Below are 12,590 nucleotides of genomic sequence, written 5' to 3'. Positions count from 1 at the left end.
AATTGAGAGAGTAGCACTGACATATATACACTACCATGTGTTAAATAGATAGCTAGTGGGAAGCAGCCGCATAGCACAGGGAGATCAGCTCTGTGCTTTGTGATGACCTAGAGGGGTGGGATAGGGAGGATGGGAGGCTGGCTTCAGAGGGCGGGGATATATGTATACATATGCTGATTCACTTTGTTGTACAGCAGAAACTAACACAGCATTGTAAAGCAATTATACTCCAATAAAGATGGAAAAAAAAAAAAAGATACGCAAGGACCAGACCACATGATGCCTCATAGGCCACTGTAAGGAGTTAAGATTTTAATCAGATTCATCCACCGTATAACTATTTAACATCTGCCCTCCAAACCAAAAAGTAAGATCCACGAGGACAGGCTTTATTCCTTTTGTTCTCCATGACATTGTCAACACCCAGAATAACAAATGGTGTAGAACTGGTGCTCAGTGCTTTTTTTTGGAACGATGAAGAATAAGCAGAAATAAGTCATTTAGGAATTGTGTCATTCTGGTCGGAATTTTGGGCACATATTCCCCCTTTTAAAAGTTTCTTTTGACTTATTTATTTTTAGCATTTTTTCTTCCCCTCAAGTGTCAACTTTCATCATCCGTGTCTCCAGGAGCAAAAATGATACAGGATAGATGGTGGTAGGGTAAGAGGTCTCACTGAAAAGTTTAAGCCTTAGAATTTGACTTAAGTAAGACGATGTATGATCTGCTCCAATGTGAGGTTTTAAGAATCTAGTAAATATTCAGTCCTTGAGTTGATATAATCTAGTGTAATAAAGCCCCAGTTCTGGGGAGTCAGGCAGATCTAGATACATACCCTCACTCCACCTCTTGGACATGTACTTAACCCCCCTGAGCCACAAGTTCTTCACCTGAAAAATGAGAAGATTAACAGTATCCAGCTTACAGAGCTGTTGTGCTGATTAAATCCAATAATGTATGCTATGGTAAACATGCAGATGGGCCACCCAGAGCTCTCTTCAAGGAAGAAGTTACTGTCCAGCTGCTGAGAGCACAAGTAGCAGATGCTCCAGTTGTCAGTTCTCTCTGAGTTGGCCTCAGCTGTAGAGAGCCCCTCACTCAAGGTCATGTCTTTTCTGGGCCAGCCTATGCGTTGTGACTGAGTAAGGCATAGGTATAAAGGCTGGGCTATTTGAGCCTAATGCAGGGTACCATGATGGCCAGTACTCGTCTCAGAATTCCCCACCATGTTGGCTGAAAACTGCGGAGGAATCTTCTTCCTCTGCCCAGTCCTGCTTCCTCCTCCTTCCTTTCACAGTGTTGATCCCTAATAAACATCTTGCACCCAAAACTCCATCTTAGCATCTGCTTCTGGAGAACCCAAGTGATGACATGTGCCAAGTGCTTGGCCCATTTTCTAGCACATAGATCATAAACATTCAAAAACATTATTATTATTATCCCTAATGAACTCAAGAGTAAAACTGCTTACTTGTTCTCAATATGATCTCCTACAATAGTACTGAGATTAGGGCTTTTGAACCTAATTCATTCTCACACTCTCTCTTGCTCTCTCTCTCTCTCTTTCTCATAGTGCATGTGGATTCGTTTAGTTATTCTAAACCATGACCGAATACTATGGGCCACACTCTGAGCTAAATGCCAGGAATGAGAATAATACAACCAGCCTTACAAAGCATTTTAATTGGCCTCAACTAGACACAAAGGTGAGTGTGGGACTTACTGCCCTCAGTAAGTGATCTTGTAAATGTATGGCTGTTTATCCCTGAAACAGGGACCCCAGGGAGGAATGGGAAGGAGGCAGTGCAGGGGCTCCACAGAATGTGGTAACAGTAAATTATTCTACCTCTTTTGGCACAAAGAGAAAAGTTTTAGGCAGCCAAAATAGGTGCATCTTTTACTATTTCCCTTGGTTTTCTCTCAAGTTTATGCATAGGGGAAGCACATAATTCTCCAAGCAGATGGAAACTCTGGTTCCAACTATGGCCACAACTGATGAAGAGTAACATGGAAATAGTCAAGAATACACAAACACAGTGGGAAGAAAGAAACACCTCAAAGGCAACTAATTATTTCATTCAGTCATTTCCTAAGCATGCTGCATGCAAAAGCCAGCTATGATGCTGGGTGTAAGAGACACAGAAATAAGTAAGGCAGCTCCTAGGCTAAAGAAACTCAAGGCCCGTGAGTAGAGACTGAGATCTATACAGATCACCTCTATAGAGGAGTAGAGCATTTCTGTGGGTGTTTGTATAAGAGCATCCCATATGCATGAATATAAGGTAAGTTTTTATTTTCTCATTTATCCACCAGAAGAAAGATATTTGCCACGTATTTGAGTCCTTACAAAGTCTCTCATTATAGGACATGCGCTCAAATATTTTAATTTGAGGAACAAATTATGGAACCAGAACCAACTTCAACAAAGCTGGTTTGGGATGATTATGGAGGTCACCTGATACAGTTTTTAAAAATAAATAAAAAGAGAAATTTAAGACAGATTTAGAGAGGATTCCTAAATGTATAACCTCACAAATTCAAGAGTTATATTTATAAACAAGTCTTTGAGAGGCCGTTGTAGAAAGCAATTCAGGACTTTAATTTCAGCAAGGTATACACTAGATAAATGACACTGCTGAATGAAACAAGTAAAAAACCGGATTAAAAATATAAAAACATCTGTTTAAGTGCTTTGCTGGGCTGGAATGGAAAGACAGATTCTCCAGGGGCCAAGAACAGAAAATCAGGGTTCCTGGGAGACGTTCTTCTGGGACTAGAGACCTTGAATTTTGGCACTGATGGCAGCTCAGAGTGAGTTCCTGAGGGGGTGGGGCTGGCAGTGCAGAGGGGTACTAATTCAGAGCTCCTGCATAAAGCAGAGACCCAAACAGGCTGTACCTTCCGTGCAAGGAGCAAGGAGAAATAAACCTTGTGTACTGAAAGGAACCGGAAGAAAACAGCTCTGGGTGAAAAGGGAAAAAGCTCCCCTGAGAATCTGTAACTACAAGCCAGCCTTCACCTGGGTTTGCAGTCTGAATTCTACCTGTGTGATCTAACAACACGTCCAGAATAAAATTTAATATAAAGTAGGACAGGGTAATTTAAAAGCTGTATCTTTTCATCCACAGAACTACAATAATGTTTTTAAAATATCCATTTCTTTATTACACAGGTACACTTAACTATCATATTTTTAAAAAACAGAAAATACACAAAAGAAAAAAGATATAAACAATTTTCAGCAAAATCTATGCATTCATCTAAATGATTAAGAAATCATAGAGAGTTTTAAGGATAGCAGCCAAAGATAGCTATGGCAGCAAAATGTTTAAAGGTAGCTTAACGTAAAAAAAGGACTTGTTTTAACTGTTTCCTTAACTCTCTTTTTTACTTTTTTTTTTTTTGTCCTTTCATGTGAGAAAAATGAGATAAAGTTTTGGGGATATTTTGGAGCAAAGTGATACGATACTTCTTGTTAATTTGCTAAATCAATGAGAGTCAACAGTTTTCTTTAATGATATCAATATTCAGGCTCACCAGGAATAATAATAGACTTCTCTGGACACTGTGGGACTTAGTGAAGCATTTAACACTGGGACGATATCAAAAGCCTTTACATGACAAATGGGAAAGAGGAAAAGAAGTTAGATCCCTGTAAGTATTCAGGTCACCAGGGAAAATTAGTGTAAAGGGAATAATTACCTTTACATATCAATGTTTTCCTCTGATAACCAACCACACTCTTTCAGACGTTCAAATTTGCTATATTTATTCGGAGGGAACCAGTGAAGGCCATAAAGCACATCATTTAAATAGTCAGCCTCCAAATTTCATCCAAATGGATTTTTTGCCTCTGTTACATGATTTACCCACACTCCAACATTCCCTTTTACAGACATTCTTTTTTTTTTAACATCTTTATTGGAGTATAATTGCTGTACAATGGTGTGTTCGTTCCTGCTTTAAGACATTCTTAATATATATAATTTCAAGTAATTCAGGAATCACCATAAATTTATCTGTTGATGGATAATGATATAAAGCTAATGTTCACCAGTGCCTAAATAATTAGTAACTCTATACTGGGAACAGGGCTTGGTAGTCAGGAGGGAACTCTTTTAAATCCAAAATCAAGATGTCTCAGCATGATCCCCTTCGAACTATGAAAATAGGTCTGCATACTATTTCATTAAACATAAAGACACTTCTTTAATGAATTAAGACTAATCTAGGGGCTTCCCTGGCGGTCCAGTGGTTATGACTCAGCACTTCCACTGCAGGGGGTACAGATCAGGGAACTAAGATCCCACATGCCACGCAGCCAAAAAAGACTAATCTAATCTTTCTGATGGATGTCTTCAATAAAAAAAAGCTAGAGCCCACACTCTTAATTTATTTCTAAGGCAGTCTAAAACAGGTTGGTGGATGACTATTCTCTAACTAAAGCCAGACATTTAGTCACACTCATGAAAGTTGACAAAAGGATATACTGCACTGCAGGGAAGAACATAAAATGAGTGTGCCTTGAAATAAAAAGAGGCATTTTGGAGAGAATATTTGTTGGTTGCCTCATCCACATACCTTCTAGCCTCCCCCGCCCTTTTTTTTTTCTCTTTTTCACGATGTTGGTGCCCCTCCAATGTCTGCTGATTCTTTTTTTTTTTTTTAAAACATCTTTATTGGAGTATAATTGCTTCACAATGTTGTGGTAGTTTCTGCTTTATAACAAAGTGAATCAGCTATATGCATAAGTATATCCCCATATCTCCTCCCTCTTGCCTCTCCTTCCCACCCTCCCTATCCCACCCCTCTAGGTGGTCACAAAGCACCGAGCTGATCTCCCTGTGCTATGCGGCTGCTTCCCACTAGCTATCTATTTTACGTTTGGTAGTGTATATATGTCCATGCCACTCTCTCACTTCATCCCATCTTACCCTTCCCCCTCCCTGTGTCCTCAAGTCCATTCTCTACATCTGCGTCATTATTCCTGTCCTGCCCCTAGGTTCTTCATAACCATTTTTTTTTTTTTAGATTCCATATATATGTGTTAGCATATGGTATTTGTCTCTCTCTTTCTGACTTACTTCACTCTGTATGACAGTCTCTAGGTCCATCCACCTCGCTACAAATAACTCAATTTTGTCTCTTTTTATGGCTGAGTAATATTCCATTGTATATATGTACCACATCTTCTTTATCCATTCATCTGTTTGTGGACACTTAGGTTGCTTCCATGTCCTGGCTATTGTATATAGAGCTGCAATGAACATTGTGGCACATGACTGTTTTTGAATTATGGTTTCCTCAGGGTATATGCCCAGAAGTGGGATTGCTGGGTCATATGGTAATTCTATTTTTAGTTTTAGCCTTCCCCCTTTTTAATAAGATCTCAGACTTCTCAGTCATGAGGTTTGGCTGGAATTGAATTCTCCCATGAATCTAAGGACAGGCCCTGTCTGGCTTACGTCAACCAGTGTGTCCTTCTCCCAGCCAGAGCGAATGGCTTTTTGGAGGAATTCTGAGAAAGAAATGTCCTCTCTTTTCTATGGAAGCTACCAGAGAATTCTTTCTCTTCTCTGCTAAAACAGAAAAGCGTGGCCCCTATTCCTGTTGCCAGTCTTCTGTGGACATAAAATATGCCAATCTTTAAATGAAACTGAAGATGGGAAAGAGGAGGAACAAAAAGAAACTAGGCCCCTAGTGATATAATTGAGCTACTAGATCAATCTGTACCTGAAGTCTGTGCCTCCACTGAGCTTTTCAGTTAAATAAGCTAATAAATTCCCTTTATTGTTTAACCTAATCCAAGTTGGACTTTCTGTTATTTGCAACCAAATAATCACAAGTAACAGATGCTTGCAACCTAGTTAATTGTTGATGGAGGCTGAAACCAGATGAGAAGACAGGCATCATTAAAAAACCACAGATTTGAACAAAATTATCCAGATTCACAGCTGAGACAGTGTAGGGCATTTTACTTGACAAGCAGATGTAGCCTGGTTTGTAGTAAAGTTGACTCCATTACAATGAAAAGATTTTAACACTAGCATGTAGAAAAGTCTATTATTGCTGATAGAGTGGCAGCTTTTGTTAAAACATTTCAGTTCACTGTGAAAAAAGAGCTGAGGCTAATACCTCAGTCCATCCCTATGCATGGGCTGTGAAGAAAAGAAAGAACAAGTATATAATGTCCTCCATCATCTCCATGGCAATTTGCAGTCTCCTTCATGAAATGTTTAATCCAAGAACACTATTTTGTTTTGTTTTGTTTTTAAGAAGAAAGATAAGAATTCACAGAGATACTCTTTGAACAGCCAAGATAAAACAAAGACTGTTGTTTTGTCTGCTTCATTTTTCCCTTTTCCTATTGAACACCACCAAAAAGTAGCACATTTAAAGCTTTCTTTGATATATTGTATACCAGTTTGTCTGGCCAGTGTCCACCACCTGACCCATCTCTTCTATCCACATGGTTACAACACTGGGTTCCTGGCAGCCATGATTAGCCCTGCCCACGGGATTCAGTTCATTAGGCCAGGAATGGATGCCTATTCCAAAAAGTCAAGTGCTCTTCTCTAGAAATTTGGCTTTGGAACTAAGAGAATGTCAGGTTAATTTGTTCCCTGTGACTAGCCCAGGAACATATAAAGTCAGTAGGATTGAGCAGTCATTCTTAACCATATGGTCTGGAAAGTTAAGAAATCAAGTCTGCAGTGATGTATTATAAGAAGAATTCAAAGAAATAACGGTTGCTGTGTGCTTAGTAAGTAGCAGAACTGCGATAAGTCCTTTATGTGCATCACTGCTTAATGCTAAGAACCACCTTTGAGGAAGCTGCTATTACTATGCCCATTTACAGATGGACACGCTGAGTTGTTAAGTAAATTGTTCGAGATCAGAGGGCTTGTGTCAGAACAAAGATTCAAACTCAATCTGTCTTCAGAGCATTTGCTCTAAACCACCAAGTCCTGTCTCTCGTGCCACTTTGTGCCTAAGTTTCAGATGCGTCTCTCTCTCTGACTCCTATAAAAATCATTCAGTATTTCTCTCATGAACTTTCCCATTTTCCTTAATTTAACTTGGTTTCTGTTTCATGCAACCAAAAATATCGGAAGGAGCACATCAACGACAATCAGGCGTCAAACATTTACAGTTCCCAGGAACTCAATAAACAGTGAGTAAACAGATAAATGAACAAATTAAAGTCTTATTACCACAGACCCCCCTCTGCAGTGAGCTACTGGGCATCGTAATTCATAACAACTTCAGACTCCGATCCTCTGAGCAATGCCTCTTATTTGTGCCCTGTACACAGCAGATGCTGCATCCCTGCGCATTTTGGTAGTAGGTGGATAATTTCCTGGAAGTGAATCAAGTTCTTCATGTTCTTAAGAGGTAGCACAGACAGTACCCTCCTCTGCAGTCTTGGCATTTTGAAGGACAGATGCAGGACTCAGTCAGTAGTTAGAATCCAGGTGGAAAATGCAGTTAGGTTAAATTTTTGAAAAATAAAACCATATTACTTACGGCAAGATGAACTCAAGGCTGAGAATTGAGCTTTGGAGTCGAGCAAACCTGATTCTGAACTCCTGCCATCTCCACCCCTAGCAGCTTTGAGACATTAGACAACTTTCCTAATGTTTCTCTAAGTTTTATGAATTTTTAAAATATTACTTTGGGAATTTAAAAAGTACCCTCAAAAAAGAACGAAGAAAGAAATAACAGTGAACCATACTTACCCCATAATTAATTGCCATTACGTCTTGGCTTATTTGCCTCTGTTTTCCCTGTTTGCTTGTTAGGCTAGTTGGTTGATTTAAGAAAAATCACACAGTGATGTTCCTAAAAGTGATATGTGTTCTATATAAAGAATCCAACGGAGAAAAATAAGAGGGAAGTTTATTTTAATCACAGCACATTTCACCATGCAGAAATTACTATTATTTACATCAGGTGAACATTATTATGGAAATTTTTCTATGTATGTACAGAGAGAAGGTTGGCTATATAGATAAATAGTTTGGGAAATAAATTAGATAATGGGCAGAAATACTTTACTAAAGTCAGATACTTTCAATGGCTTTTAAATAAAATGTTACATTTAATTTTATTTGACTTTAATAGGAAAAATAAACTAAAGGGACATTAGAGGCATTATTCCTATAACTTTTAACCTCTGATTTTCTTAGCTTAGGAGCCCCAAATTCCAGCTGATGCTTATGCAAATATCTCCACAATCCCTCACACTTCTTTTCTTTTAAATAAATAAATGTATTTATTTATTTATTTTTGGCTGCGTTGGGTCTTCGTTGCGGCGCGCAGGCTTTCTTTCTCTAGTTGCGGCGAGTGGGGGCTACTCTTCGTTGTGGTGCGCGGGCTTCTCATTGCATACGCTCCCTCACGTTTATGTGTCCTAAATTTCAGAAGAAAGACGACCTTCAGATTGTCCCATTTTTTAAAAAATTGTGGCAAAATACACGTACCATTAAACTCACCATTTTAACCATTTTAAAGTGTACAATTAAGTGGCATTTAATACATTCACAATGTTGTACAACCACCACCTCTATCTAGTTACAAAATACTTTGATAACCTCAAAAAAAATCCTACAACCATTAAGCATCCGCTCTCCCATCCTTCTCCAGGAGGAGGGATAGATTCTTCCCAAAAAATCTCCTCAAAATAGTCATGGACACAGGAAAGTATAGAAGGCCCGTTTTACAGTCTGACTGGTTAATAGGTAATAATTCAATCTGACAAATATTAGCTCTTATTTACTAAGTGGTCACTGTGAGCCAGGCACTGACTCTGCATTTCACGTGGCTCCCCTTGAATCCTCTCCACAACCCTATGGTTCAGCAGGCACTATTATCATCACTTTCAGGTGAGAAAACTGAGGCTCAGGATGGGCCTGCAGCTTCTCAGCAAGTGGCAGAGGCAGCATTTAAATACACCATGAGTCTGACTGCCAAGTCCACACTCTTAACTCGTACACTATCCTCTCCCTCCAGCCCATGGCTGGACTTCCAAGTTCAAGGCAAGTTTTCAAGCCTATGATTATTCACTTCATCAAGCACAGCAGAAAAGTGAGTTAAGGAGAAGAGGCGTCAGAGAAACTAGTTTGAGTATATTGACAAGGAAGAAGTGAAATGAAATCACAGTAACACTAATATACCCAACCCATGAGCTTCACCAGAAGTTAGGCGGTGCAGGTCAAATTGCATTATCTCCAAATATATAACAAATGACATAACAGCTTTTGGTATCATCTCTCACCAACATATTTCAGCATTAATAAAACCTGATATGACTGTGCGGTCTTTTAATTATTTAAGCAACATTCATGGATCACTACTCTGTTTCAGGCACTGTGCTGGGCAGGTGATACTTTTGAATCTGTTGAAAGAGGATTTATCCCACCTATTTAACTATTAGACATGCTGTATGTTTCAGGAAGACCATTGAATGTGCTGTAGCCACAACTTTCTTCCTTTTGACGGGCCTAGTAATTAGATACTAGGAATGAAATTAAAGAGGAACTTGAGTTTGTATTTAAAACTCTTATCAGTATCTCCGTCAATATTATTATAATTTGATTAATCCTTATCTCTTTCCTAATGTGAAAATTAAATGTCAGCTAAGCCTAAGAATTTCATATTAAAAAAAAAAATCAAGTCAAGATGGAACAATTCAAGCATGCTGTCAGAAAGAGACCATACATACTACGAGGTCTTATACCCTTGCTGGGGAAGGCAGAATGATGGCCCCAAAGTTGCCCACGTCCCAGTCTCTGGAACCTGTAAATATGTTCTTTTACATGGCAGAAGGGACTTTGCAGATGTGATTAAGTATCTTGAAATGGAGAGATTGTCCTCGATTATTCAGGTGGGTTCACAAAGTAATCAGAAGTGTCCTTATTAAGAAGGAGTCAGGCAGGTCAAAGAGAAAAGTACATATGATGAAAGAAACAGAGGTTGAAGTGATGCAGGGTCATGAGTCAAGAATGCACACAGCCTCTAGAAGCTGGAAAAGGCAAAGAAATGGATTCTTCCTTGGAGTCTCCAGAAGGGATGCAGCCTTGTCAATACCTTGATTTTAGCCCACTGAGACTGATTGTGGATCTCCAGAACTGTAAGACAATGTTTGTATTGTTTTAAGCCACTAAATTTGTAGTTATTTGTTATAGCAACAATAAGAAACTTGCAGACATACCTTCCTGAATCATATGATGGTTAGATGTTAAATTACCTCTGAATGTAAGCTATGACATCATTTAAAAAGAGGAAAAAAAGGTGTTTTTTCATACTAGTCTTTTTAAAATCTTGAGAAAATGAAACATGGTCCTCTCTGTGAAGGCAAGGGGAAGAGGAAGGCAGAATGGTACAAGGTGAAATCTTACCTTTCAGAGAGATTAGGGCATCATCTATAAAAATGGGGATAGCGTGAAGTTAAAAGACTGTTATGAGTGTAAACCATACAAAATCTACACGAACACCTACCATGTGGTCCAGTTTCAACACAGAATCATATTCAAAGAAACAACAACCATTCAGAGCAACTCAAATCCTGATCCAAACTTTCAAGAAAATTGTAAAGGGGAAAATTCACTCAATAAATAACTTCTCAGAAAATCCTTTGGAGGGTTCTCTCATCCTCAGTCTGTAGCAGTGACTCAAAAAATTCTCCTTTTTCTCTTTCTACCCGCCAAAATTGTCCTCAACGCCCACTCCACCACCTCTTTAGTCTAGCTCCTTTCTCACCTCCAAGTCTCAACCCTTAAACATGTATATCTGTGACTCCCAAGTGGGGGCCAGGGATGCTGCTAAACATCCTACAGTGCATAGGTCAGCCTCCAAAAAAAAAGAAATATTTGGCACAAAATATCAATGTGCCAAGGATGCAGATGAGTCTCTCCATCTCTTGATTTTCTTTTCACTTGGGAACACCTGGATCCTGCACTACAAAGGTAGCTCCTTAACCAATGCAGCAGCCTTCCTCTTTAGAAATGGGGGAGGAAAACACCCGCAATCTCTTATAATTCAATATATTTTCTTTTATCCCTGTCCCGTGAGAATGAATGCAATAACATATATAAAATTCCCAGCATGGTTGCTCAAACCATGGATGCTAATGGGTGCTCAAAAAATATGAGTTCCCAACCCTTTTTCCAGAAGGGAATGAAGAATCCAATTTATTCTTAATATGGTGTCCCCAAGATAACAGCATCTCCCTACTGTGCCCTCCTACCCCAAAGCCACCTCAAATTTTTGAATATTTGAATTATAGAAACTGTTCATCTGCTAAAAGGGAGGAATACATTCCCCAGGAGAACTACATTTTAGAAATAAGAACATCAGAAAAACAGCAGAGAAGAGGATTATTGAAATTCAGTGTTCGACTGCTGAATACTGAGGCTTCAATTAATATGTTTGAATATTTAAAATAAACAAAAACTTTATCAAGTCACATTCAAAACGCATAAGAAGGGAAATGACTTCTACCTGTTTTCAAAAATATCTCATTTTTATTGTGATGACCGTGAAGCTCTTTGCACTTTTCTGAATATACAGAATTTCAGTTTCTCTGCATGATATGTAATATGTACATATCATAAACTTTACCATTTTAACCATTTTTCAGTGTACAGTTCAGTGGCATTAAGTACAGTCACATCATTGTGTAACCATCACCATCATTCATCTATCCCCAGAACTCTTTTCATCTTGTAAAACTGAAACTCTGTACCTATTAAACAATGAATCCCATTTCCCCTCCCCCAGCCCCTGACAACCACCATCCCATTTTCTGTTTCTATGAATTTGATTACTTTAGGTACCTCCTATAAATTGAATCATACAGTATTTGTCCTTTTATGACTGGTTTAATTTCACTTAATGTCCTCAAGGGTCATCTATGTTGTAGCATGTGACAGGATTTCCTTCCTTTTTCAGACTGAATAATATTCTATTGTATGTATATACTACATTTTATTTATCCATTCATTCATCTGTGGGCACTTGGGTTGCTTCCACTTTTTGGCTATCGTGAATAATACTGCTAGGAACATTGGTATAGCATTTATGTTTATTTAAACACTCAAGTCATGGTGATTGTGTTTATATTTGTACATGTTTAACATGAAATTCAAGTTTTACTTTTACTGGCCTGTCAAATAGTGTAACAAGTTAAGCTTTGTGAAACAAAATTAAATAAAACAACAAAAGATGACATAATTACGGTAAAGTCAAGAATATGCATATAGTATCTTAAGGGTTAAAAACATGGTGCTTTTTAGTCAGTCTGGCCACATGCAACTCTGGGTGAGTAACTTCATCTTCCAAAAATAGTTTTTATTCTTTATTGAGTAGTTACTAAACACCAGATATTAAGGTAGGCACTTTACATGTATTAACTCTTGAGTGATCATAACAGTGCCATGAGAGATACACCATTATTATCCCCATTGTACTTACCTCAGCAGTTGAGATCATGTGCTAGAGCCACACTGCCTAGGCCAAATCTTGGCTCCTCTACCTACCAGCCGTGAAACCCTGGTCAAGTTAATTAGCTGTGCACTAATTTCCTCAAA

The sequence above is a fragment of the Phocoena phocoena genome, chromosome 10, assembly GCF_963924675.1.
Source record: "Phocoena phocoena chromosome 10, mPhoPho1.1, whole genome shotgun sequence".
In the NCBI taxonomy this organism is placed as follows: domain Eukaryota; kingdom Metazoa; phylum Chordata; class Mammalia; order Artiodactyla; family Phocoenidae; genus Phocoena; species Phocoena phocoena.
Note: the sequence above shows the minus strand (reverse complement) of the source record.